General features: G+C 40.5%; 1 protein-coding gene and 1 pseudogene across 8 annotated transcripts in view; both read left to right on the top strand.

Moving 5' to 3' along the window:
• The window catches only part of DLGAP1 (discs, large (Drosophila) homolog-associated protein 1), a 542,994-nt gene that overhangs the window by 277,186 nt on the left and 238,052 nt on the right, over positions 1-27,756 (top strand). The window lies entirely within an intron of this gene.
• LOC102862294 lies at positions 25,786-27,750 on the top strand (annotated as a pseudogene).

The raw sequence follows: 27,756 nt of genomic DNA, 5'->3' as shown, positions 1-27,756 counted from the left end.
ATTCTTCATATTGTTGTGTGAAATCAAGTCAGATGTAACTCATATCTGACCCTCCAGCAGATTCTCAGAGGTAGTAAATTACACGAGAGGAGACTGCCCATCTTTCACCCATGGAGCAGCTGGTGGATTCAAACCGCATGTCTTTGGGATTGCAGCACAGCTTCCTACCACTAGGCCACCAGAGCTTGCTATTCTTCACATTAGTGACTTGAAATCACAGAGAGTCTAAAGCCTGCAAGAGCGCCAGTGCCCTGGGAGCAGCCATGATGATGGCATCAGCTCAAAGCAGCCCATGATCCTTGAGTTGTCACAGGTGAGGGAACACCAGGAGGGATCCATCCCAGCACATTAGGGCAAATTAGGGACTGAGCCAGAGAGGTAATGACGGTGGTACTTCTTTTGATTCACTGACTTTCATTTTTCCAAATATGACAGAACCTTTTATACTCTCAGCCTATAATCTTATTCAAGTACCCACAGGTCTTTCTATCCAACCAATTCAATAATCTTTATATGAACCCACTCTATAGTGCCCAATGTACCTAGGACTACTAGGTTAAGATCAGAACTGCTCTAGGAAAGTAGACCAATTATCCTAATGACTGTGGGAACAATTAACATCTCAGGCTCAATAACCTTAGGTGCTCCTTAGAAACAAGGATGATGAACATTCATCTCAAATACTTGGACATGTTTTCAGGAGGGCTCAGTCCTTGGAAACGGACATCGTACAAAGAGACCCTCAATGGAATGAGTTGACACAGTGACTCTAAAAATGAGCTCATGCATATCAGAGATCATGATGAGGGTGCAGGATGGGGGAAGGGTCAGATCTGTCGTTTACAGGGTCCCCGTGTGTCATCATCAACTCTACAGCACCAAAAACAAAACAAAATGGAAAAAAAAACACCTCTATAGCACCTAACAACAACAGCTAGTAGGATAAATCAATATAATTATATCCACTTAAAAATAAAACATTATACAGGACTTCCTGAGCTGCCAAAAAAATAAACACATACATCTTAGAGGAAAAACCAGGGTGTGCCTTGGAGGCAAAGATGGTGAACCTTCATTTCACATACTTTGGGAATGTTGTCAGAGGAGTCAGTCCTCGGGAAGAGACGTCGTGCTAGGGAAGGTTGCCAACTAGCAAAAGAGAGGAAGACCCCCCAAAAAAGATAAATTAACCCACTGATAGGACACTGGATTTGACCATGGAGGAGATTTAGAGGATGGCACAAGGTTCATATGTCATTTATAGGATCAGTGAGAATCAGAGTCAACTGGACAGCATCTAACAACAACAATAATAAAGGAAGAAAAGAGAAAGAATAACAGAATAAATCCTTAGATATGTAACAAACTACATAACCAAAAGACTTTGCATAACCAACGTGGCTTTCTTTCCAAGTAGCAGTGCTATTAAAACACATTAAAGCATGAAATACTAGCAGTAAAAAGAACTTCTACATCACCTAATCCAGAAGTCTGCAAAGTATAAACGATGGACTGTATACCCAACAAGCTGTCTGTTATTGCAAATAAAGTTTTATGGACACATGCTCATACCCTTTGTTTGCACATTGTCTCTTACTGCTTTCACTCTGTAATAAGAGAGTTGAGTTCTTGCAATGATCACATAGCCTGCAAAACTGAAATTTTATTATCTTGCTCTTCTTTTTTATTAATTTTAATGAAAGTTTACAGACTTAGGGTTTCCAGTTATTCATTGTTGAACTTTTCTTCTTGCCCACCCCCTCCCCACTGTTCACTCTTCTCCTTAAAAAGTAAAAGGAAAAAAATCTTTCATTATTATGCAATCGCTCCCCCCAAGTCCACTCCACTGTGCAGCTTTCATTCTGGACTCTTGTCATGACAATAATACCCAATCATATGTCCCTTTTAAACAATTGTCTTCTTCATCTGTTTCAATTCAGTATACTCCTTCTCTGTCTTCCCTCAACCCTGATGTCAGTCCCATTTTACAACAGTGGCCCTATGCAATATTTGTCCTTTTGTGCTGAGATATTTCACTCAGCATAATGTCCTCCAGGGTCATCCATTTTGCATAATATTTCATGAGTTCCTTGTTTTTTAATGCTGCATAGCATTCCATTGTGTGAATATACCAGAGCTTCTCTAACCATTTGTTTGTTGATAGGCACTTGAATTGTTTCCAGCTCTTTGCTATTGTGAACAAAGCCTCAATAAACATGGGTGTGCATATATCTTCTTGGGTGACAGTTATTGTTTCTTTAGGGTAAATTCCCAGTAGTGGAATTTCTGGGTCATATGGTATTTCTATTTGCAACTTTTTTGAGAAAGCACCATACAGCCTTACATGATGGTTGCCCTCCCACCAACAGGAGATAAGGGTTCCAGTTTCTCTGCAACATTGATTTGATGTTTGCTGTTTGTTAAATTTTGCTGTTCTTACTGGGGTGAGATGGTATGTCCTTGTTTTTTATTTGCATCTCTCTCAAACTAGGAATTTTCAACATTTCTTCATGTGTTTGTTGGCCATCTGAATGTCTTCTTTGGTGAAGTGTTTATTCATATCCTGTGTCCATTTTTCAATTGGGTTATTTACCTTTATCTTGTTGTGGTGCTTGAGTAATTTTTAAATTCTATATATAAGTCCCTTGTCAGACATGTCTTTACCAAATATTTTTCCCCAATCTGTGGCTTCCCTTTTTACTCTTTTGGAGAAGGTTTTGGATGTGCATAGGGATTTGATTCTTAGAAGGTCCCATTCATCTATTTTGTCCTCTCCTGCTTAAAGATTTTTCAGGATGCTTGGAAGACTATGTTGTGGGTTAGGACTTCTAGAATTCTTCCAAGCTTTTCTTTAATGAAGATTATAGTCCTTGGTTTTAGTCTTAAATCCATAATCCACTTTGAATTGGCTTTTGTATTTGCAGTGAGGTGTGAATCTTGCTTGGGTTTTCTGCAGATTATTTTCCAATTTTGCCAGTACTATTTGTTAAAAAGGCTGTCATTTCCCCACTTAAGTGATTTCATCTCCTTGTCAAAAATTAGTTGACCATAGGTAAATGGAATGATTTCTGGATTCTCAATTCTATTCCATTAATCTATGTGTCTGACATTGTATCAATACCACGCTGTCTTGACCATCACAGCAGTGTAGTAAGATTTGAAATCGGGAATAAGATGCTTCCTACCTTGTTTCTCTTTTTAAGGAGTGCTCTGCTTATTCTGGCCCTCTTTCCATTCCAAATGAAATTGGAGATTGCCTTTTCCATCTCATTGAAGAATGAGATTGGTATTTGTATTGGGATTGCATTGAACATGTAAATTGCCTTTAGAAATATTGTCATTTTCACAATATTGAGTCTTCCTATCCATGAGCAAGGGATATTCTTCCACTTCTTCAGGTCTCTTTTTGGCTTTTTGTAATAAGGTTTTGTAATTTTCTTTGACTAGATGCTTTGGTTAGGTTTACTCCTAAGTATTTAATCTTGTGATTAGCTAATGTGCAGGGTATTGTTTTTCTCAGCTCCCGTTCTGTATTCTCTCTGTCAGTATAGAGATATCCAATTGATTTTTGTATGTTGATCTTGTATCTGCCACTCTGGTGAATTGGTCAACTATGTCCAGTATTTTTCTTGCTGAGTCTTTAAGGTTTTCTAAGTTTACTAGAATATCATCTCCATATAGAGATAATTTACCTCCTCTTTGCCAATTTAGATACCTCTTATTTCCTTCTCTTGCCTTATTGCTATCACTAAGAGAGGAGATAGTGAGCATCCTTGCCTAGTTCCTGTTCTCAAAGGGAATGCCTTTATTCTCTCTCCATTGTGAGAAATGTTGGCTCTCAGGTTTGTGTTTATACTTTTTGCTGTGTTGAAGAAATTACCCTCTAATCCTATTTCGTTGAGTGTTTTAATCAGGAAAGGGTGTTGGCTTTTGTCAAAGCCTTTTCTGCATCAATTGATAAGATCATATGGTTCTTGTTCTTTGCTTTGTTAATGTGATGAATTACATTGATTGTTTTTCTCATGTTGAGACATCCTTGCATGCCTGTTTTAAATCCCACTTGGTCATGGTGAATTATTTTTTTCATGTATCACTGGATTCTATTGGCCAGGATTTTATTCAGGATTTTTGCATCTATGTTCATGAGATTTATTGGCCTATAGTTCTCTATTTTAGTGGTGTCTTTACCTGGCTTTGGTATCAAGGATATCTTTATTTCATAGAATGAGTCTGGGAGAATTCCATCTTTTTTCTATTTTCTAAAATAGTTTATGCAGGATTGGTGACAGTTCTTCTCTGAATGTTTGATAAAATTCATTCATAAAGCCATCAGGTCCAGGACTTTTTTTGGCTGGAAGTTGTTTTATTACCTTTTCAATTTCTTCTTTTGTAATGTGTCTGTTCAGGTGTTCAATTTCAGTCAGTGTCAGTTTAGATAGTTTGTGAATTTCTAAGTATTTGTCCATTTACTCTAAATTTTCACATTTGTTTAAGTATAATTTTTCATAATATTCCAATGTTAGCCTTTTTATTTTAGTTGGTTCTGTTGTGATGTTGCCTGATTCATCTCTTATTCAGATTATTTGTGTTTTTCCCTTCTTTTCCTTTATTAGTTTTGCTAGTGGTTTGTCAATTTTATTGACCTTTTCAAAGAATCAACTCCTTATTTTGTTGATGGTCTCAATTGTTTTTTGGTTTTCTATTTCATTTCCCCCCCTTTTTTATAGGGTATCAGGTTTTTTTGCTGTTCTTTTTCAATTTGCTGGAAATGTAGGGTCAGAATCAGTTGTCATTTTTTCCTGCCTTTTGATATGTTTGCTTATTGCTATAAATTGACCTCTCATTACTACTTTGGCTGTTTCTCACAGGTTTTGGTAAGTGGTGTTTTGTCATTTGTTTCAAGAAACTTTTAATTTTTATTTTATTATTTTTGTGTGTGTGCGCCATCAAATCAGATCTGACTGGTACAGGAAGAGATTGTCCCTCCTTCCTCGGCAGAGCATCTGGTGGATTTAAACCGTGCACCTCTGGGATTGCAGTGCAGCTTCTTGCCACTAGGCCACCAGAGCTCCCCTTTAAGAAACTTTTTTATTTCATTTTTTACTTCTTCTAGTACCCACTCATGTTCAAGCAAAGTGTTCAGTTTCCAAATGTATAGTTTTTTTCTCCTTTATCCTCTTATTATTAATTTCTAATTTTGTAACATTGTGGTCTAAGAAAATGCTTTGTACTATTTCTGTTTTTTAATTTATTGATGCTTGCCTTATGACCTAAAATGTGATTTATTCTGGAGAACATTCCATGTACATTGGAGAAGAAGGTATACTGTGTTTTTTGGTGGTGTATTAGCCTATAAATTTCTATGAAATCAAGTTGGTTTATTGTGTGGTATAATTCTTGAGCATCTTTGTTGAGTTTTTTTCCAGATATTTCTAACCTTTCTTGAGAGGGGTGTATTGAAGTCTCCAACTACTATAATGATGTTGTCTATCTCCTTTTTTAATTTTGTTAATGTTTGTTTTTTGTATTTTGCAGGTCTTTCACTTGGTGTCTAGATATTTATTATTGTTATGTCCTCTTGTTCTATTTACCCTTTAAGCATTATATAGTGACCTTCCTTGTCCTTTGTAATGTTTTTTGCACTGAAATTTATTTTATCAGAGATTAATATCACAACTCCTGCTTTTTTCTGGTTGCCATTTTCTTGGTATATTTTTCCCCCATCCTTTTATTTTTAGTCTTTCTTTATCTTCATTTTTCAGGTAGGTCTCTTGTACACAGCATATTGATGGATTTGGGGGGGGGCAGTAATCTAATTTGCTACTCTTCTTCTCTTCAGTGCTGCCTTCAAACCATTCACATTTGGTGTGATTATTGAAAGGCAGGGTTTTATTGCTGTCATTTTATTGAGTTCTTTTTAGTGTTGTTGCTAGTTACTTTGGTCCATGCTGCTTTCTGTGGTACATCTCTTAGTGTTCCCTGCAACACTGGTCTTGTTTTTACAAACTTCCTTAGGTTCTATTTTCCTGAGAATATCTTGATTTCATATTTAATGGATAATTTTTCTGGGTACAGTATTCTTGGTTGACAGCTGTGTTTTCTGAGTGTTTTATATACATCCTTTCACTCTCTTCTTGCTCACATGGTTTCTGCTGAGAAATTTGCACTAAATCTTATCTACTCTCCCTTAAAGGTTGCTCTGTTTCTCCTTCGCTGCTTTCAGAATTCTCTCATCTTTGGTTCTGGCAAATTCTACTATGATATGCCTTGCTTTTCTTTTGTGGTCTATTCTATATGGTGTTTGCTCAGCTTCTTGAATATATACTCTTATTCTTCATTATGACTGGAAAGTTTTCCTCTAGTAATTCTTCCATAACTTTTTTGTTGCCTTTACTTTCTTCCTGTTCTAGGATTCCAATGATCTGAATGTTATTTCTCTTGATAGTGTCCCACATTGTTCTTAGGTTTTCTTCCTTTTCCTTTCTTTTTGATTCTGCTTTTTGCTCTAGTACATCAGTGGTGACAATTCTATCTTCTGTTTCTCTGGTTCTGTGTTCCATTTCTTCACCTCTGCTCATGTATCCCTCCATCATGTTGACAGCATCTGAAACATTGGATCTCATACTTGGGATCATGGTTTCTTGTTTTTCCTGTGCCTCTAGTGCCTCATTTGTTTTATCTGCATTATCCTGGATTGTTTTATTGAGCTCCTCCTGATTTTGCTTACAATATCCTGTAGTTCTTCAAGTTTGTCTTTCATCTGTTGAAAATAATCAATCATTGTTCTTTTAAATTCTGTGTCCAAAAGTTCCATCAGACTTTCTGACTTCAGGAAATCCATTGACACTGTGTCACCTTTTGGGGGTGACATCTTGCTTTATGTTTGTGTAGTGTGTGAAATAGCTTGCTTTCTTCAAGACATTGATATGTTCTTGATCTGACAACAGTGCTCCAGAAATCAGTTGTGTTTTTCTCTGAACTTCTGACTTCAGGGAAAGTTCAGTCCAGAGCCTGTGAGAGTAGCTTCTTATAGGTAAGTCAGATCAAGGTGCTCTGGATTAAAGACAAGTTGATTGGCTGGATGTGTAGGCACAGGTATGGAGCCTAATGGGGGTGGGGCAGGCATGGAGGGCAGGGGGACCACAGAGGCAGATCAACCACTTGCAGGACCTCACACAGACCTCAGCTGTCCAGTGTACTCACAAGTGGGGTCCTTACTCAAATTCCAGCTTTCCATCTCCCACCCAGTGGTGCTCACTCAGCAGTCCCTACCCAGCGGCCCTTACATAGATGCCCTCATGCAGCGGCTCCTGCCCCACCAGGGCCCTGGGCCCAGCAGTACCCGAGAAGCCTCAGTCAAATTCCCACCACCCCATTCGCATCTGGCTGGTCTGCGGTGTCCACAAAATTTCAGTCAAATTCCCACTGACCTGCTCACTCTTGGGTGCTCTCCCAGGCAGTCAATGGTGCCCAAGAAAACAGATAAATTCCCACTAGTCTGCCTGTTCCTGGGCAGTCAGCATGACCCAAAAGCACTCAGCCAAATTCCCACCAGTGGGCTCACTCTTGGGCGCTCTCCCAGGTAATCGGCAGTGCCCAAGAAAACCCATTCAAATTTCTACCAGCCCACCCAATCGTGAGTGGTCAGTGGGGGCACAAGAAAACTCAGTGAAATTCTAACAGAGCCACTCACTCATAGTGTGGGTTAAGAGAACTCATTCAATTTCCCGCTAACCTTTCTCCTTTTGGATGGGTCCCACAGCAGCTCAGCTGATGGCTTCCGGCTTTGGCTGGGCCAGCAGCATGGCCCACAGCACAGCTCTATGTTTCTGTAGCTCCGAAACTAATGTTCCAACAAAAGTTCTGATTCAAATTCCCACTGTCCATGCCACGCCATTTCAGTTTGCCTCCGTGTGGCATGAATGCCTCTCTAGTGGCCCATCTTTGTGCAGCTTGCTGTTCCTCTAGCCCTTCACACTGCACTCTCCACCACCGCCATCTTGGAATCTAGATCCACAATTAACACCCAGCTGTATCCTTGGATACCAGGCAGTGTGCTTCCTAAAGTTCACAGTCTTAAAAAACTCATGGAGGCAAGCACCACGGGGGTGGGAGGGGGGCACTGCAGGAAGCGTGTGATTGTCTTGCTCTTTAGACCAGTTTGCCACCTAGTGTAATTCACGGAATCTATGTAAGGTACACAAACAAAGACCCAAAGAGTGGTGAGCCTTTAGGTATCTAGAGGCAAAATCAGAATGAAAGTACAAGTCTCCCAGCCTTTTACTCTTCTTGGTCTCAGCTCTACAAATTATTGCATGGTTATAGAGTCAATCTGAGCTTTACTTATTTCAATATAAGACAAGACAATAATGCTATTTTTCTTAGCAGTTAATTACTATTCTTGCCAAACAAATTCTTAGGATTCAGGAAAACGAATGTTCTTAGAAACAAATGTGTCATCATTTGCGGCACCGTGTTAATAGTCTTTTGATAAAACAATAAGGGATGGATTCAGTTCTCAAAGAAACAGGCAGTCAGGAGTACTTTTTAAATAAAGCATTTTTCTTCCTTTTAGGATGAGATTATATAATCACATATTGCTGGCACTGATTCCTTGACCCCCTGCTAATGAGGTTCCCTTCCTTGAATCATTTCAAATATCCAGGGAATGCTGGAGAACCCCTGTCCCCATCTCAGGAGGCTCAGACAAAACAGAGCAAGAATCGTCAGGCCACCTCAAACAACTTATCTGATTTTATATCTGAGAAAACTGGCAATGATGAATTTTAGGGACTTTTGGTTTTAGCTTTTTCTTTCTCATTTGGAATACAAAAAGGGAGCACTATGTTGTTGTTGTTGTTATTGTTGTTGTTGTTGTTATGTGCCATCGAGTCGCCTGCGACTCATAGCGACCCTATGTACAACAGCCCTAAACTCCACTCTGTCCTGTGCCAGTCGCACTGTCTCTGACACTCCCATCCCAATTATCCCAGTCACTGAATCAATCCACCTCGTAGAGGGCCTTCCTCTCCTGTGCTGTCCCTCCACCCTGCCAAGCATGATGTCCGTCTCCAAGGACCGGTCTCTCCTCACTACATGTCCGAAGTATGTTAGACGGAGCCTCAGAATCCTTGCCTCCAAGGAGCCACCCGGTTTAACCCTCTCCAGGACAAATCTATTTGTTTTCCTAGCAGCCCATGGTATTCTCAGTACTCTTCTCCAGCACCACAGCTCAAAGGCATCAGTTCTCCTTCTATCCTCCTTGGTCATTGTCCAACTCTCTGATGCATAACAGGTGATTGTGAAGACCATGGCCTGTATCAGACGTGCCTTAGTCTCCAGAGAGACACCACTGCTCTTCAGCACTTTGGAGAGGTCCCTAATAGCAGACTTTCCCATGGCAATGCGCCTTTTAATTTCCTGGCTGCTGGTGCCAAGACTGTTGACTATGGAGCCAAGCAAACTAAAGCTGTGTACAATCTCAATCTCTTCACCATCCATCCTGATGCTGCCGATTGGTCCAGTGGTGAGAATCTTTGTCTTCTTGACATTGAGCCTCAATCCATATTGTAGGCTGCAGTCCTTGACACTCTGCAGCAGGCGCTTCAGGTCCTCCTCAGTTTCAGCAAGCAGGGTTGTGTCATCCGCATAACGCAGATTGTTGATAAATCGTCCACCAATCCTGACCCCACATTTCTCCTCATAGAGCCCAGCCTCCCGGATAATCTGTTCTGCATATAGGTTGAAAAGGTATGGAGATAGGGTGCATCCCTGGCGTACGCCCTTCCCAATTTTGAACCATGCAGTGTTCCCTTGCTCTGTTCTGACAACTGCCTCCTGGTCCAAGTATAAGTTTCGCATTAGAACAATCAAGTGTTCTGGGATTCCCATTCTTCTCAGAGTCAGCCACAGTTTCTTATGATCTACACATAGCAGAAGTAAAATATAAATACAAATATAAAGTTTTGGGAGCTCTGGTGGTATAATATACAAAGCCTTGAGCTGCTAATTCAAAGGTGCCACGTTTCTGGATGGCTTAAATCCACCATCAACTCAAAGGGAGGAAGATGAACAGTCTCCTCCCCTTTAATTAACAGTCCTAGAAAGTCCACTGGAGGGTCAGCTCTGAGTTGATCCCAACTGAATGGTAATGAGAGAAAGGAGAGTGAAAATATAAAGCAGAACAAGATAGACAGTCTGAGGGACAGTATACATTCATTTCCTCCAGTTGTTTTAAAATACTTAAATCACCTTCAAAAATGGGATGGCTCGATACATCTACTGATGGCCCCACATGTCCACTTTTGCATATTTGGAAGATCATCACATGGCACATGGCCACTAACCCCTTAAAGTAGTTGTGAAGTATGAGATGTTGTTCTCAGTTGCCCTCAAGTCAGCTGCAACTCCTGGTGACGTTATGAATAAAACAACTGGTCCATTACCATCTTTACAACTGCTAGTATACTTAAGTCCATTGTAGCAACCACTGTGTAGTGTTTTCAGCCTTAGAAGCTTATCTGCCATTACTAACCAGATGACATTCTATTGTGATCCATAAGGTTTCCATTGGCTAAGTTTCCTAAGGTACATCACCAAGTCTGTCTTCCTAGTCTGTCTTATTATTAAGAAAACAAGATGGGTTGCAAACAAGTTGATTTGGACTCAGGGCATGTATTAAAGAGAAGAGCTACTCCATAGGGCTTTACTGGCATCATCTTTTCAGAATTAAACAACCAGACCTTTCTTCCATGGTACCACTTAGTGGATTTGAACCAACAATCTTTACATAACAGTCAAACAATTTATGCCACCACAAAACTTCTTTGTTAAGAAAACACTATGTAATTGACAAATTAGAATGCCTATACTTGGGCTTTGATCTTAAATCTCTTTGTCTCAGTTAGTGTAATAATAATACTGAAAATGGCTAACCTCTTGAGCACATCTTAGTTAACAAGCACTGTGAGTAATCTATACAATTTATATCATGTATTCCACAGCATCCCTAGAGACTACAGTGTGTCTGATTCAGGCCATGGTCTTTGTAGTTACTTGTTATGTATCAGAGGGTGGGTCAATGACTGAGGAAGACAGAAGAAGAATCTATGCTTTTGAGGTGTGGTGCTGGAGAAGAGTCTTGGAAAAAAGAAAAAAGTTTTGAATATTACCAGGAACCACCAAGAAAACAAATAAGTCTGTCTTGGAGAGGGGAAAACCAAATATCTCCTAAGAGGCAAGAATTTTGAAGGTCCATCTCACATACTTTGGGAACATGGTCAGGAGGGATCAGCCCTTAGAGAGAAAGGACATCGTGCTTGAAAGAGTGAAGGGACAAGCACAGGAGAGGAAGACACTGGATAAGATGGATTGATTCAGTAAGTAGGATAATAGCATCAGATGTGTCAGAGACAGTGAGATTGGCTCAGTAGAGGACAGAGTTCAGAGCTATTGTACATAGGGTCACTATGAGTTACAGGCAACTAGATGGCACATAACAACAGCAACAATAGCAATCATGCAGCATACAATGGTATGTATGTAATATTATTTTCATCATCTAGGAAAAAATAATAAATGAAACACTGAGTTTTCACAATTCAACCAAGGCTGCAGAGCTAGTAAGTGATAGAGCAAGCTCTTAAATTCTTTATTTACCACCAACAAATGCTTGCTGTTATGTGCCATTGAGTCAGAACTGACTCGTAGCAGACACTCTATCATGTTTTCAGGTGCAGAAAATCACCTGGGAGGAGACTGTCTATCCTTCTCTCAGCTAGTGGATTCAAACCATATGCCTTTCAGTTGGCAGCACAGTGCCTTACCACCAGACCATCACAGCTCCTAGTAAATGCTTGGTAGAATACAATCTACTCTGAAATGTTTTCATCCAAATCTGTTTATAGAAAGAGAAACCCAAGAGCCCTTTTCTCTCACTCTTTACTCCACAAATAGTCATTTAATTCCTATCATAGATAAAGCCTGTTTTTCAGGAAAAAAAATTTCTGCAAATACCTCTTTTTTAAAAGAATTATATTATTCATATATTATTGACATCATCTCTCTTGTCACTTAGTCCAACTGGGAAATAACTGTTTAAAGCTAAATTAGAAAAATGAAAAATAAAGGGAAATTAAAATGAATATAGAAAAAGCCTATAAAAAGAATATCCCCTTTGGGTTTACAATTTCATTAAACCTTGTCATTTTGGTGTTATGATGGATTTAAAAGGCCAACTACCCAATTTCTTGATGTACTTCTTTTATATTGTTAGAAAACACTAGATAGAGGGGGGGAAATAAGCAGATGGTAAATTCTGTTTTGTGGTTGATAAAATGATCAGCAGTGTCTGCCTTTGGGTCATGTAAAAAAATACTACAGTAATTTAACCTTGACTGTCTGACTTCTTGACAGAGTTGTAAAGCAAAGATGCATTATGTAATAGCTCAGTGACAAGCATCAATCAGAGAATACAAATTAGAATATTAGCTTCCTTCTACGTGAGTATTTATTGTATGAGAAATTTAAAACAAAAAACAGAATGACTTAAAAACGTATGACATTTTTTTCTTATCTTTTCATCTGCCTCCTCCGTAGACATTATTTTGTAGTGGCAGGAACTACCACTTATAAAAACTTTCTAAGTAGAACTGTTTGATCCAATACAATGAACTTTTAACAAATTGCAACTGAAATCACCAGTGTAATTAATACTGATAGTTGGCAAACCCCACAATGCCACTTTTGTGGCAACATTATTTAGCTCCAGGTGATAGACCCAAGGCCTGAGGTTCTGCATTTAAGTCTATTATTCCCACCATCGACTTTCTGTCAGGCTTTCAGTACGAGCCTTTTCTGCTGTCAAGAGCCCTGAGGAAAAACAGCACAGCCCAAAATGAGTTAACAGTGCTGTGATTTTACTAGATTGGGGAGGGGAGAGTACTCTGCTATTTGTTGTAATGATGAGCAGCCAGTGATCACTAGAAAGGATCTGAAAGCTTGTTTTGCCCTCTGCTGGTATACTACTGACATGCAAATTCCATCCTCAAATAGAGGAATTTCTCTTTTTCTTTCTTGCCTCTCCACTGGAGGGTCAGCTATGGGTCTGCTTCAACTCCACAGCAGACAGCTAGAACAACAACCACTTATCAGACTTACTGAGACTATTAACTGGAATAACCTCACATGGTCTTCACTGCCAGTGGGGAGGATGGGTGGGGAGGATGGGTGGGGAGGCCTTTGTTACCCCTGGATGGTGATGGAATTTCCAGCTTCCTCCTCTGATAACTTCTAGCAGAGAGGGGCTTAGATGTCTCCTACCTTGTAAAGAGCGGTGGGAGTCCGTAGCCCCCTTTTGGCCTCCACTGACCAACCCCAGGTGGAATCAGTTCAGTGGCAGCGCACTTCGCTTGGCATTTTTATTCATTCAAATGAATCAATATGTCTAATAAGCACTGGGATACAATGATCTACAACAATCAAAGCCCCACCTTCACCAGACTATTTTAAGAGGTTAAAAAAGAGACAAGAAAAAAGTGTAAAAAAAAAAATAATACTAAGGTTGTTTCAGAGAATGGTACCCATGGAAATAAAATCAAACCAGGTGCTTTGATACTACATTTAGGATTAAGTCAGACTGCAAAATCAGGGAAAGAACAACAGAGGCTTATGCAAGACAGAAATGTATTTCTCTCGTTTAAGTCTGCCAGCAATCTAACACTGTCAAAGGAATGGGTATTGTTCTTAGGGACCCGGTTTTCATATCCTCAGCGGTGCCTTGCGTTTTGTGATGGCTGCTGATGCTCCAGTCTTTAAATGTAAGTTCCAGGCAAGCACAGAAGAAAGCAAGGGCAAAATACTAGTTTCCGGCAACCGTGAAGCAGTCTCTAACAATTCCACTCTCACCTCATCGGTCAAGCAGAGTCATTAAGTTCTGTCTAGCTGCACAGAAAGTAGGAAATGGAGTGGTTTCACAAGGAATTTTGCTACCTTCAGTAAAATAATAGAGTTTTATTTACTAAAACTGAAGAAGACCTGCTGCAGGGTAGGAGGTGACACCATCAGTTGTCTGTGGTCAGGGAAGGATCATCTGTCAGAAACCTGAAGAAGACTGTAATATCAAAAATGGCCATTATGTCCTCATCAGAGGCTGTGACCTTGATGGTCACCTTAAAAGGGAGTGCAGATGAATAGCCACCATTTCATCTCTATTGTATGACATCTTCACACTCACATACACTTTTCAGGGATGCCCTCCCTAACATGACCCACCTTTCATCTGGACCACCACAAGGGAAGACGACTCAAATCATGTTTGGCTCCTGCATCCTGTACACTTACCATGTCAGTCCATGGCCCCCTTCCCAATCTTGTATAGGGATTATTTTTCCCCAGTCTGCAACCTATATACTCAACTGTTATTGTTCCATAGAGTCAGAACCTACCCATAGATGACCCTCAGACAGGTTTTCAGAGGCAGTTAATTGCACAGAAGGAGATTGCCCCATATATCTCTTGAGGAGTAACTGGTGGCTTCGAAATGTGTGCCTTAGGGATTGCAGTGCAGCTTTTTGCCGCTGGGCCACCAGCATTCCCTATGGACTCAACTTTTTAAAAACTTTAAAAAAAACTTTTTAAAAAAATCCCGTCAGTGTAGAATAAGAAGCTGGACTGGCCATCTATGCATTTCTGAAATATTTGGCCAGTGAAAACACTATGAATCGTAATGAAACATTGATTTACTGCTGAGAGATGAGTGTCTCGGGCTGAAAGCACTCAAAATACAACTGGGAAGGAGCTGTCTCCTCAAAATAGAGTCTGCCTTAATTAAATTAATGGAATAATGTTTAATCCAATGATAGAACCTTCATTTGTTAACATGGCACAATTCAAAGTGAGGAGGAACTCCTGGAAACATCTGTTAATAATCAAAACTTGATATGCAAAAAGTATGACTCTAGGAAAACTAGAATTTATAAAAAATTAAATAAATTGATATCCTAGACAGTGTTGATCTGAAATTTATGGATATTGGCAATTTTGAGTTGGATAATCAAATGGTCTCTTGTACTGGGAATGACAAATTGAAGAAGAATGATGTTACATTCATCATAAAAACAAACAACCATTTCAAGATCTATCTAAAAGTTCAGGGAGCTCTGGTAGCTTCGTGGTAAGTAATTGTGCTGCCTATCAAAGAACACAGTTCAGTTCCACCAGCTTCTCTGTGGCAGAAAGAGGGCAGCCTTTTCCCCCTACAATTTACTGCCTCTAAAAACTCACTGGAGGGTCAGCTATGACTCAGTTCCAACTCAACAGCACATAACAACAGCGTCCTAAAGCACAATGTTGTCAATCGTGGCTGACGTCAGTTTGGGGCTGCTTTCCAGTTTGGAAAGATGAGTGGAACAGCTGGATTTTACAAAGGTGTGTTTTCTCTTTTGGTTGAGGTTTGGGTGTGGTCTGTTGCTAGCAATTGAATGTGAGCTGATTGGATTTGGCCTTATATTTAAAAAAGTATCTGTTTTTAATTGTTTTCAGTCAAACATTCTTCTAAGTAGTATAGCACTGGTTTATCAATTTGCTGTACAGAGGTAACTCGTGGTTGCTGTGATGCTAAACACTGTGACATTGATGTGTCAAATGCGATAATGGTTACCCATGGTGGACAGTGTTTGGTGGAGCTCTCAAATTAAAACAGGCTTGGAAGCAGAAGTGTCAAACACTTCTGAAATAGCTTGCCTCTGGAAACTATGAACTTAGAGAAATGATGAAAATTATGCATATTCAGGACTTTCTTCCATAAGGTTGTGATGACTCATCTATGAGTTGACAGCACTTAACAACAAAGAAGATATAAGACTATTACTATGATTGTTACTGTGATCATTATTCAGATTACTCACCAACCACTAAAGACAAGAGGAAGACACGGAATTTCTACCAACTTCTGCATCTGAAGTTGATCAAACATACAATCAAGATGCAGTAATAATAGCTAGTGTCTGAGATGCACAAGCTAGAACAAAGAATATGATTCGGGCTTGTAAATTATGTCTTTTATAACAGAAATAAGACCAGAGATTGCATGGTACAGTTTTGTACAAATACTTATTAATTTTAAAACCTTTTTAAATGCACTTAGAGGCTATACATGTGGACTTCAGTAGATGTAGTACAACATTGGAACAAGTTAACATCAATGGCAGGAAATGCTGGAGAAGCTCAATATCCTCGGCCAAAATAAGACAAACTGGTTATCAGTTACTCATATACAAGTTCAAGTTGGAGCTGCAAAAATAAAACAGGTCTATAATAGCCAAAATACAATCTTAACTATGTTTCACCTGGATTTATATATCATCTTAAGAATAGATTTAGCACATTGAATACTACTGACCTAAGACAAGTTAAGTTGTGGTTTGTCATCAAAGATACCATATATAAAGAAAAAAAAAGTTATTAAAAAGAAAAGACAAAAATGGATGTCAGAAGAGACTGAACCTTGCTCTTGAACATAGAGAAGCTAAAGCAAAAGTAAGAAATTACTAAATAAGAAAGTATAAGAATATTTCAAAGGGCACTTGAAAAGACAAAGCAAAGTATTATATTGAAATGTACAAAAGACCTAGAGTTACAAAACCAAAAGGAAAGAATACCTTTGGTATTTCTCATTCTGAAAAATTTGAAGACTCAAATTGCAATACTGAAGAATTCTGGGGGCAAAATATTAAATGGCACATGAATTGCCAAAAGAAAAATGGAAGGAATATACAGAGACATTGTATCAAAAACAACTGGCCAGTGCTCATATATTTCAGGAGAAAGCATATGATCAAGAACCAACAGTACTGAAGGAAGAAGTCCAAGCTGCAGTCATGACTTTGGCTAAAAATAGGTCTCCAGAAATTAATGGAATAACAGTTGAAATGTTTCAACACACAAAAGGTGCACTGGTAGTACTCATTATTCTATGCCAAGATATTAGGATGATAGTTGTCTGGCCAACTAAATGGAAGAGACCCATAATCAACAGAATATAGAATTAGTTGAGCAATACCATTAATAGATTGGCAGGGAACTTCAGACAGTCAAGCTGAATTCAGAAGAGGATGTCGAACTGGCCATAAAGATCTTAGCTGAAAGAAAAGTTTATCAGAAAGATGTTTACCTGTTTTTTAATTGACTATGCAAAGTCATTCTACTCTGCAGGTCACAACAAACTGCCAATAATATGAGGAAGAATAGGAATTCCAGAACGTTTAGTTGTGTTCATGCGGAACTTGTACATAGTTCTTGAGTGAGCTTCTTAAGCACAGCAGCAATTGTGAGGATGGTGCGAGATAAACATGATTTCATTCTGATGACTGAAAGTAAAGATACCAGAAGAATGTCTGCTTATACTTTATTTACTATGCGAAGACATTTGACTGTGTGGATCATAATGAGTTATGGCTAACATTGAGAAGAATGGGGATCCCAGATAACTGAAGCCCATACCAAAACCAAGAGGCTATAGTGCAAACAAAGCAAGGGAATACTATAATTTTTTTTAAAATTTGTTTAAAATTATGGAAGGAGTGTATCAGGATTGTATTCTCTCTCCATATCTATTCAACTTGTTGTTGTTTACCACAGAGTCATGACTGACCCATAGCTACTCCCCAACAGGTTTTCAGAGGCAATTAAGTGCATGGGAGGAGATTGCCCATCCTTCTCCTGCACTGCAACTGGTGGCCTCAAATTGTGTGCCTTTGGGATTGCAGCACTGCTTCTTGCCAGCAAGTAATCTGTATGCTGAGCAAATAATATGAGAAACTTGACTCCATGGAAAAAGAATGTAGCATCAAGACTGGAGGAAAACTCATCAATAACCATTATGCAGATGGCACATCCTTGCTTGCTGAAAATGAGGAGGACTTGAAGCACTTGTTGCAGAAGACCAGAGAGTACAAATAGCGGTTGCACTCAATGTCAAGAAAACAAAAATTCTAACCACTGGACCTATAGGCAACATCATAATGTATGGAGAAAAGATTGAAACTGTGAACAACTTCGTCTTACTTGGATCCACAGTTAATACCCTTGGTACCAGTAGTTGGGAAATCAGAAGATGTATTGCACTAGGAAAGTCAATAGTCAGGGATCTTTCCAAATTATTGAGTAATGATGTCCATTTGAAGACTAAGGTGCATCTGATTTAGGCCTTGGTCTTTCTATTCACTTACTATGCATCTGAGGACTGGACACTGAGTAAAGATGACAGAAGAGGAATTGATGCCCTTAAGCTGTGGTGTTGAAAAGCACTGAACATCCCATGGATGGTTAAAAGAACAAATATGTCTTGGAGAAAGTGCAGCCAAAGTGCTTTTAAAGGCAAACATGATAAAGCTTCACCTCTCAAACTTTGTGCATGTTGCTGGGAAGGGCTATTTCTTGGACAGGGACATGATGTATAGAACAGTGGAGAGTCGGTGAAGGAGAGGAAGACCCCCAATCAGGTGATTGATACAGTGACTCCTGCAATTAACTCTTGTGTTTCAGGAAGTGTGAGGATGGCACAGGATACGTCAGAGTTTATAGTCTCACTTGACTGGCCAGACCTAATAACAACAACATTCTGTTGGGCAGAGGATCCGTACAAGTAAGATCTGACTTGACAGCACCTAACAATAACAACAGCTGGTACAAAAGCAAACCAGAACTCTACAACCTTGATTTTACAGGAATCAAAGATGAAGAAGCCTCAAGAAGAGTAAACCAAATCAAGCCCTCTGCTGTTGACTGAGTTAGAACTCATTGTGACTTTCCTTCCAAGGCTGCAGATCTTTATCGGAGAAGATTGCCCATCTATTATCCCAAAGAGCAGCTAGAGAATTCAAACCATAAATGTTTCTGTTAGCTGCCCAATAGGTTACAGCTGCATCACTAGGGATCCCTTCAAGAAGAATAAACTTTAATTGATTTGAGTCAAAACTGAGTCATAGGTGACCTTCCAGCAAGTCTTCAGAGACCACGCAGGAGAATGCTCATCCTTCTCCCTCAGAGCAACTGCTGAATTCCAGCTGTCAGAGAGGCACAACCTTTGTATTAGCAGCAAAACTCCCTGAGCACTACACCAGTGTTCCCTAGAATAGTCACTATGAAATGCCAAGAAGAATTGTCAGTATCAATTGTCATTCAAATATTCTAGAATGACTTATGTGGCATATCGAGTCACAGTGGACAATTAGTAGAGTCCGGCTTGTCTTAAGTAACAGAGTGCCATATATTGTCTATTTATACAGCTTAGGCAGTGAATTTGTCTGTGATATATTCATATGGTAGCTACACCAATGTCTCTAGTTTTAGTGCGTGTGCTGCATCCCATTAAATGAAAAGGATGATGATGTAAATTGAGGTAAAATTGATATGAATTAAAGCAATTTTCTTTTTGCTTAAAAACCTAGACATTTTCTTTTTACTTATACATGAGTAGCTGTCCATCAAGAAAAAGAATGTGAAATCTGTACTCCAAAAGCCTTTAATACTTTGTAAATTGCTTGAACCAAGGAGCAAAAGCTCTCAAGCATGGCCTGTAGCAATATTACGGTCACATTGATGTCTACATGAGAAGCTGTGATGCAAACCCTGGTTTATGCTGGTTGTTATTGGCCACTGCCAAGGCAGCCACAGCACTGGATACACAGAGGAACAGACTCCAACACACCCCACTCTGCCACACGCTCGGTGGTAGCTTGTGCTCTTGTGATCCATGGAGTTTTCAAAGCTAGATCACCAGGCCTTTCCTCCTAGCCATCTTAGGGAGATGTTGCTGAAACGTGCTCAGCAGTACAGCAGCACACACAGCTCGGCTGACAGCCCAGTGGTGACTGGGTCGGAGGTACAGTGGCTGAGAAGCAAACTGGGTCTCCAACTTGGAAATAAGAAAATTCCAGTGACCCCAAACAATAAATCTCATTGCAGTGGCTTTGTCCTTTTTCATCTAAGCACAAATCTACAGTTCCAGCATATAATATTTGCTCCTGACTCCACTGCCATCGAATCAATCCCAGCTCATAGGGACACTCCATTGAGTCTCCACGCCTGTAGGTATTTATAGGAGGAGACTGCCCAGGTTTCTCTGATAGAGCAGTTGGTGGACTCGAACTACTGGCCCTTTAGTTAGCAGTCTACATGTTACACAATATGCCACCAGGGGTCAAATATTTACACTGGCTACATTTTTTTTATGGTTTGTTGATATGAATGTTAAACCCTTGTAAGTTTTGCATTATCTGAATCGAATCTGACTCTTAGCAACTTTCTCAGGCACAGCAGTACTTCCTCAAGAGTCTCTAAGGCTGTGGTTTTCTGTGGAGCACTGGTGGGTTTGAACCAGTGCTATTTCAGTTAGCAGATGAGTGCTTAAACTACTGCACCAGCAAGATCCCTTTCTGAAAAGAAAATATTTTTTTTCCAAAAAAATAGTGATTTATGTTTAGAGCTATGTTTGGAAACTAAAATACATCTCGAACTAGGCTATCCTTTAGGTTGGTTGGTTTGCTGCAGTTTTTTAATTCTCTTGATTAAATGAAGACTCTTGAGTCAATGATCTTGGTGGATAACTATCCGTCCTATCAGTGTTATTTATCTAAATGCTTTTCTCCGTGAAGGAATTCTGAAAGAAGAAAGGAAAAGTCCTTCCCTTCTCCTTCTTCCTTGACGCTAACTGGAGCAGCAGGTGATGTTTTAGTAGATTTTGTAGTTTTTCGGTTTTCCTCTTCATATGTCAGAGGCAGTTAATTTGAAAACCACAGTTGCAGGTGGTTTTCACGGAGAAAGGAGTTTAGGACAAAGGAATAAAGTGACATAAAGTCAGCTTGTGGTATTCTTAAGAACATAAATCCATGCCTTTGTAGTTCTTATTTCTACAAAAGCCCAAATCTCAGAGGCAGGCTTTCAGCTTTTACCAATGTTCCAGGCAGAAAAGCTGCCCAAGCAATTATTGTGTGGGGAAAAAAAAGGATTCTGCCACAGCCACCATCAAATATAATAGTGTAGGCCACCTGTGTTTTAGGAGGGGGGATGCTTTTGAAAACAGAGAGAGTGAAGTACTGAATAGCTTTAACTGTGATTATATAGCGTTGCTGCAAATAATCATCATTAAGGGAGAACATAATGTTGACAAATCTACCCTAGAAAGTATTAAGAAGCATCAAAGCAACAAAATAAAGAACAATGCTTTTAGGATACCTGTAAACCTTACAGTACTGCTAACTCTGGTAGAAATGTCTCTGAAATAACGTGTGGTGTTCCCAGCAAATGACCTTTATCTTTTCCTAGTTCTCTTCTGCTCTGGTGGTGTAGTCTGTAGGAAGCTGTGCTTCTGACTCAAAGACCACACTTCTCTGTTGGTTCAAATCCACCAGGGCTCCTCAGGAGAAAGATAGGCAATCTCCTCCCATGAGATCTACAACCTAGGAAGCGAATGAGGAGCAGCTATGTATCAGTCCTGACTACACAAAATAAGTGAGTGTCAGTATTTGGGAAACCCTGGTATTATAGTGATTAAGCATCTAGCCAAAAGACTGATGGTTCAAATCTGCCAGTATATATATATATATATATTCTACTTGATAGAATATGAATGAGACAGTATGCTTCCATAAAGAGTTACAGTCTTGGAAAGCCTCTGGGCAATTCAACTCTGTCTTGTAGCAGTGCTGTGAGTTGGAATTCACCACCAGTGCTGGGTTCAGGTTGTCAGTAATTAGCTCTGCTGCCTACCTGCCATTCCACTCCCCACTGTGGTTGCTTCTAACAGACGTGCTTAACAGCAAACTTCTGTTATTTGGAGAAAAAAAATACTTGGAGCCACTAGCAGCTCTAAAAAACTAAGATCAGGTTGTGTCTCTAAGCAGAGCTTTGCCATAATTAGCAGGTACAGTCTGAGTCCAGGAAGACATGGAATGGAAAATCCTGAGGAGACAGTAGATGGAGAGCCTGCCCCACAGTTAGCAGAGGCACTGCATGCCTCAGAGGGCAGACTAGATCAGAGAGAAATGAGGGTCTGAGAGCGGGGAGGCAGGAGTGGGGAGAACAGTCAGCACTGGAGCCCACACGGCACATGCCCTGACCCTGCCCTGCTGAGACCATAGTGGCTGCTGGTCTACCTCATGCTACTATCTGACCCATCTTCTGCCTCTTCCAGATCAGTGGAGAATAAAGGGGGCTGGATCCAGCACATGCCATTCTAGAGATACAACACGAGTTTGGGGGATTCATCTTCCAAAACTATCAGACCATATTAATCCACAGGTTTTCATTAGCCAGCCTTGATAATAGATCATCAGTCCTTTCTCCTTAGTCTATCTTAGTGTGGAAACTCTGATGAAACCTCTCATCATTATTCACACTATAGACATTTAAAATACTAGTGATGAACTGAGAATCTAGAAATCAGCTTATCTACCTATGGTCAACTGATTTTTGACAAGGAGACAAAATCAGCTAAGTGGGAAAATGACTGTCTTTTATCACATGGTGTTGGCAAAATTAGAAAACCATCTGTAGAAAACTCAAGTAAAATCCACACCTCACACCATACACTAAAACCATCTCAAGGTGGATAAAGGGCCTAGGAGTGAAACCAAAGACTATAAAATGCAGCAACCAAAGACTATAAAATGCATCAGAGAATAGCTAGAAAGAACTCTAGAAGCCCAGCCAATAGTTTTCCAAGCATAATGAAAAACCTACAACCAGGAGAGAACAAAACATATAAATGGGACCTTCTAAGACTCAAATTTCTATACACGTCAAAAAAACTTCTCCAACAGGGTAAAAGGGAAATCCATAGACTGGAAAAAAATATTTGACAAAGACATATATGATAAGGGACTCATATCTAAAATTTATACAATACTCTAGCACCTCAATAAGCAAAAAAAAAAAAGCAACAAAATCGCAAAATGGGCACAGGATATGAATAGACATTTCACCAGAGAAGACATTCAGATGACAAACACATGAAAAAAAGTTCAAAATTCCTAGCTATCAGAGAGATCCAAATAAAAACAACTGTGGACTATCATTTCACCCCAGCAACAATAGCAAAGTTCAACAGAGCAGCAAACAACAAATGTTAGTGAGGTTGTGGAGAGATTTGTAACCCTTATTCACTACTGATAGGAATGTAAAATGGCTCAGCTATACTATGGAAGATGATCTGATGCTTTCTCAAAAAATTGCAAATAAAAATGTTATTTCAGCCAGCTGTTCCACTAGTGGGAATATACCCTAAAGAAACCAGAGCCACCACCCAAATAGATGTATGCAAACCCATGCTTATTGCTGCTTTGTTCACAAAAGCAAAGAGATGGAAGCAAACCAACTGCCCATCAACAAATAAATGAATAGAAAAACTTTGGTATTTCCATACATGGAATACTACACAGCACTGAAAAACAAGGAACTCATAACATATTATACAACAAAGACATTATACTGAGTGAACTATCTCGATCACAGAAGGACAAATACTGGCACAGCACCACTGTTATAAAGCATAATTGGCATGGGGAGTTTAGGGGGGAATTAGGGAAAAAAGTGGATAGATAATGAACACTGTATTGGAACAGATTGAGAGAAAGAACTGTTTAAAAGGAATATATGATTAGACATTATATGTATGACAAGAGTCCAGAATAAGAGGAGCATTGCAATGTGGACTTGGGGAGGTAGAAAGTAAGGGGAGGGAGAAATTGTTTAACAATGAGTGAATATTTTTTTTAGAGAAAGGGAAATGAACTGGAGGAGGGGGAAGGAGGAAAATATGCAACAATGAATGAATGAAACTTTCATTAAATCATTATTAAATTTAAAAAAATAAAGAAAGCACTTAGGAAAAAAAATTAAAATACCAATAGCATTAGTTGCAGCATCATAGTATCCCCAGTGTACCACGTTACAACAAACTGGCAGACAAGTGATGTAGAAACAGCTCTCATCATAACTGACAGAGGTAGTTAAGAGTTCTAGGTTTCTCAAAATATTTTATGAACTCTCCCTGTATTCCATAAGTTTCATTTTTCTTAATCAGAATTTCTGTATGAGTGATATGGCACAGTTTGAGGAGATACTGGGTTTGGGTGCTTTGGAACAGCTCATCTCAAATGGATTGGAATATTTAACATTGTAAAAATGTCAATACTATGTCATAGCAATCTATAGATATACTACTCCGTCATCATTCTTTCATGAGCTGGAAAAGCTAATCACCAAGTTCATAAAGGAAAAGAAGAAAAAAACAAACCACCACACAGCCTAGGTGGTCTTACACTTGCTAATCTCCAAGCCTGTTCTACAGCTATGGCAGTTAAAATAACCTGGTACATGTAATATAGAAAACAGGCCAGTAAAACAGAACTGAGAATCTATAAGTAAATTCATCCATTTATGGACAAGTGATCTTTGACAAAGGACCAAAAATAAATGGGGAGGTGGTCCCTTAAACCAATGGTGCTGGCAAAATGGGGTATCCTTTTGGAAAAAAAGAAATAATATCATAGTTTTTATATTAAAAAAATAACTTGAGGACTGGCTCGCGCTGGCCTCCAGCTAGGCTGTTGGCGGTTGGGGCGCCGCCGGCGGGAGGCCGCCCCGCCCCCGCCGCGCGCAGCTTCTTCCCCCCGCCGGAGCGGTGGCGCTGTTGCAGCGGCGGCCTGTGAGGCAGTAACTCCCCTCCGCCCCTGCCCCTTCCTCCTCCTTTCTCTCCTCTCCCTCCCCTCGCTGTCCCTCGGTTCGAGTGAATGTGGCGCGGCGGCGCGGGACGCAGCCTCGGCGTTTGCCGCGGCCCCGCGAGTTCGTGAGGCGACGCCGCCGCCGCCGGTCCCCTGAGCTGCCCGGGGAAGCCGCCGCCACCACAGGGGAAGAAGAACGCGCGACGGAGCCAAGGGACGGCGGCGGGAAAACCAGGGGAGGGCGAAGAAGAGAGCCCGAGGGCGAGTCGGGAAGACGGGGAGAGACGGACGGAAGGACGGACGGCCCGACGGGTGGCCTGAGGAGCAGACCGCCGTGGAATCTGCCGGGCCCGTCGGCCGACTCCGGCTCGGGGCGGCGGCGCGGGTGAAGGGCGCGGCAGGCGCTCTCGAGACAATAACCTCGCCGCCCGGCTCTGGGGGCGGCGGCAGCGAGAAGGAGGCGGCGGCCTAGTGCGGCCGAGGCTCGCCGAGCACCTCGGCGGCGTCCGGGCCCCGCCAGCCGAGTTCCGCCGCCGTTGGGTGTGCTGCCCGTCCCGGGCCCGAGCTCCGGGGCTCCTCGCCGACGCCCCTTTTCCCTCTGCTCCCCCTCGGGTCGCGGGGAGCTGGTTTTCCGAGTTCCCCCGAGGACGGAGCCGAATACTGCTCCTCGCCGAGGCAGGAAGTGAGTTTCGCACGGTAATTCCGGGCGGTGTCAGGAGTGAAAAAGTTCTTCCCCCCCCTCAATTTTCGTGCACCCCGTGGCCACCCCCCTTCCCCGTGGCGATCCTACTCGGGGCTGGTAAACTCCTGCCGAAGTCGACACCCGGAAACCGGCCCGCGTCCCAGCCCCCACCGGAGCCACCTACTCTTCCTACTGCGGGAGGCCGCTCCACATCCGCTCTCACCGGGGACAGAGAAATTAGGCGGCATCCAAAGTGACTCAGGAAGGAAAGGAAACCATGTCCGGCGAAGCCCTGAAGAAGCTGCGCTGAGCTACTGCCCGACCGAAAGAATGTTGGCTCAACTAAAATACCAGCAAGATAAATTCAGCCCTGTGTGTCTAAAAATGACTACAAAACGAAGTTTGTTTGTGCGGCTGGTACCATGTCGTTGTCTACGAGGGGAAGAAGAAACAGTAACTACTCTGGATTATTCTCATTGCAGTTTGGAACAGGTTCCCAAAGAAATTTTTACTTATGAAAAAACCTTGGAGGAGCTCTATTTAGATGCTAATCAGATCTAAGAGCTTCCAAAGCAACTTTTTAACTGTCAGTCTCTACAAAAACTGAGTTTGCCAGATAATGATTTAACAACATTACCAGCATCCATTGCAAATCTCATTAATCTCAGGGAACTGGATGTCAGCAAAAATGGAATACAAGAGTTTCCAGAAAATATAAAAAATTGTAAAGTCTTGACAGTTGTGGAAGCCAGTGTAAATCCTATTTCCAAGCTTCCTGATGGATTTTCTCAGCTATTAAACCTAACACAGTTGTATCTCAACGATGCTTTCCTTGAGTTCTTACCAGCTAATTTTGGCAGATTAACTAAATTACAAATAATAGAACTTAGAGAAAACCAGTTGAAAATGTTGCCAAAAACTATGAATAGACTGACTCAGCTGGAAAGACTGGATTTGGGAAGTAATGAATTCACAGAAGTGCCTGAAGTACTTGAACAACTAAGTGGATTAAAAGAATTTTGGATGGATGGTAATAGACTGACTTTTATTCCAGGGTTTATTAGTAATTTGAAACAGCTCACATACTTGGATGTTTCTAAAAATAATATTGAAATGGTTGAAGAAGGAATTTCAGCATGTGAAAATCTTCAGGACCTCCTGTTATCAAGCAACTCACTTCAACAACTGCCTGAAAGTATTGGTTCATTGAAGAATGTAACAACTCTTAAAATAGATGAAAACCAATTAATGTACCTCCCAGATTCTATAGGAGGGTTAACATCAGTAGAAGAACTGGATTGTAGTTTCAATGAAGTTGAAGCTTTGCCTTCATCTATTGGGCAGCTTAATAATATAAGAACTTTTGCTGCAGATCATAATTACTTACAACAGCTACCACCAGAGATTGGAAGTTGGAAAAACATAACCGTGCTATTTCTTCATTCTAATAAACTTGAGACACTTCCAGAAGAAATGGGTGACATGCAGAAATTAAAAGTCATTAATTTAAGTGCTAATAGATTGAAGAACTTGCCCTTTAGCTTTACAAAGTTACAGCAGTTGACTGCTATGTGGCTCTCTGATAATCAGTCCAAACCCCTGATACCTCTTCAAAAAGAGACTGATTCTGAGACCCAGAAAATGGTGCTTACTAACTACATGTTCCCTCAGCAACCAAGGACTGAAGATGTTACGTTTATATCAGATAATGAAAGTTTTAACCCTTCATTGTGGGAGGAACAGAGGAAACAGCGGGCTCAAGTGGCATTTGAATGTGATGAAGACAAAGATGAAAGGGAAGCACCTCCCAGGGAAGGAAATTTAAAGAGATATCCAACACCATATCCAGATGAGCTTAAGAATATGGTCAAAACAGTTCAAACCATTGTACATAGGTTGAAGGATGAAGAAACCAATGAAGATTCTGGAAAAGATAAGAAACTACATGAAGATCAGCAAGTTATAAATAATGATGTGGGTGTGAAGATTTCAGAAAGTACAAGTCCAGTAAAAAATAAAGCTGATGAAAAAGAAAAATGTGTGATAGGCAACTCTATACAGAAGATCAGTGAACTTGAAGCTGAGATCAGCCCTATGACTGCACATAAGAAAGTTTCTGAGAACTTGAAGCATATTGGTGACCACAGTGATGTTTTTGAGGAATCTGAGGAACTTTCTTCTGATGAAGAAATGAAAATGGCAGAGATGCGACCACCATTAATTGAAACCTCTATTAACCAACCTAAAGTGGTGGCACTTAGTAATAACAAAAAAGATGATACGAAGGATACAGATTCTTTATCAGATGAAGCTACACACAATAGCAATCATAATAACAGCAACTGTTCTTCC

Source organism: Elephantulus edwardii, unplaced genomic scaffold (assembly GCF_000299155.1).
Source record: "Elephantulus edwardii isolate Elephantulus edwardi_28Jun2011 unplaced genomic scaffold, EleEdw1.0 scaffold00097, whole genome shotgun sequence".
In the NCBI taxonomy this organism is placed as follows: Eukaryota; Metazoa; Chordata; class Mammalia; order Macroscelidea; family Macroscelididae; genus Elephantulus; species Elephantulus edwardii.
This window is presented reverse-complemented; position numbering and strand designations above follow the sequence as displayed.